Here is a 1,676-nt window from a genome sequence, read left to right as displayed (position 1 = left end):
CGGCCATCCTGTCGGCGCCCCCGGCGCGCCCCCGCAAGGCCCCGGCGCGCTTTCCCTCGCCGCCGCGTGTCACATGATGGGCGGTGCGCCTCTCAACCCCGGACCGCTTTCCGCGCCTCCGCCGCCCGGCCCCGCCCCGGCAGCAAAACAAACGAAACCAAAATCAAACCCTAGGACTGCAGTTAAAGGAAAACAACAAAAAAGAAAAGTCCATTTCTGCCGAGTAGAGCCACTCCCAGTTTTACTCTTAATTTCCCCTACTTTTGGATCTAGTCTATCAAGCCTAGTCTTCTATCTGATCTTCAAAACCTGAAGGCTGATAATTTTAACAGCTAATGTGAAGAATTAAAATAGATGAATCCAGTAGATGCCCACAGTGTATCAATAGTAACGGCATATTTGTTTTTAAAGTCTTGTATCAGAATCCAGGACCCTTTGTGGTATGTCAAAAAAAAAAAAAAAACAACCCTGCTCAGCCTGTAACAATGCTTTTTCTCTAAACAAAGAGCTGCTACAGGCCAAGCACAGTCACAGAATCAATTAGGTTGGAAAAGACCTGTGAGATCACTGAGTCCAACCTATGACCCAACACCACCCTGTGAACTAGACCATGGCACTGAGTGCCACATCCAGTCTTCCCTTAGAACACCTCCAGGGATGGTGACTCCACCACCACCTTGGGCAGCTCATTCCAATGTTTAATCATCCTTTCTAAGAGGAAAATCCTCCTAATACCGAAACTAAATCTTCCCTGATGCAGCTTGAGCCTGTGTCCTCTTGTCCTGTCACTAGTTACCTGGGAGAAGAGGCTGACCCCACCTGGCTACAACCCCCTTTCAGGCAGCTGTAGAGAGTGATAAGGTCACCCCTGCACTTCCTTTTCCCAGCTCCCTCAGCCGCTCCTCATAGGACTTGTGCTCCAGATCCTTCACCAGTTTCATTGCCTTTCTCTGGACTCGCTCCAGCACCTCAATGTCCTTTCTGAATTGAGGGGCTCAGAACTGGATACAGTACTTGACGTGTGGCCTCACCAGCGCTGAGTCCAGAGGGACAATCACTTCCCTGGTCCTGCTGGCCACACTATTTCCTATATGAACCAGGATGCCATTGGCCTTCTTGGCCACCTGGGCACACTGCTGGCTCATGTTCAGCTGCTGTTGCCCAGCACTCCCAGGTCCTTTTCTGCTGGGCAGCTTTCCAGGCACTCTGCCCCCAGCCTGCAGCACTGCATAGGGTTGTCGTTACCCAAGAGCAGCACCCAGCACTTGGCCTTGTAGAACCTCATCTGTTTGGCCCTGGCCCAGCAGTCCAGCCTGTCCAGATCCCTCTGCAGAGCCCTCCTATCCTCCAGCAGACTGACACACCCAACCAATTTGGTGTCATCTGTGAATCTACTGAGGGTACACTCAATCCCCTCATCCAGATCATCAGTGAAGACATTGGACAGGATGGGCCCAATACTGAGCCATGGGGGACACCACTAGTGACTAGAGCACTTAACTGAAGATTTTGTTTAGATGCCAGTACTGAAGCATGAAACAAAATGAAAAAAAAGGTGCTCACATGGGAATTGCTGATGTTTCCTAAGGTACAGGTCCAGTGAAGTTTTTAAATCTCTTTTTAAGAAGCCCAAAACAGATAAGCCACTTTTTCATAAGTAAGAGAGGAAAAGCTCA

Source organism: Manacus vitellinus, unplaced genomic scaffold (genome assembly GCF_001715985.3).
Source record: "Manacus vitellinus isolate BGI_N305 unplaced genomic scaffold, ASM171598v3 scaffold_0_pilon, whole genome shotgun sequence".
Taxonomy (NCBI): Eukaryota; Metazoa; Chordata; class Aves; order Passeriformes; family Pipridae; genus Manacus; species Manacus vitellinus.
This window is presented reverse-complemented; position numbering follows the sequence as displayed.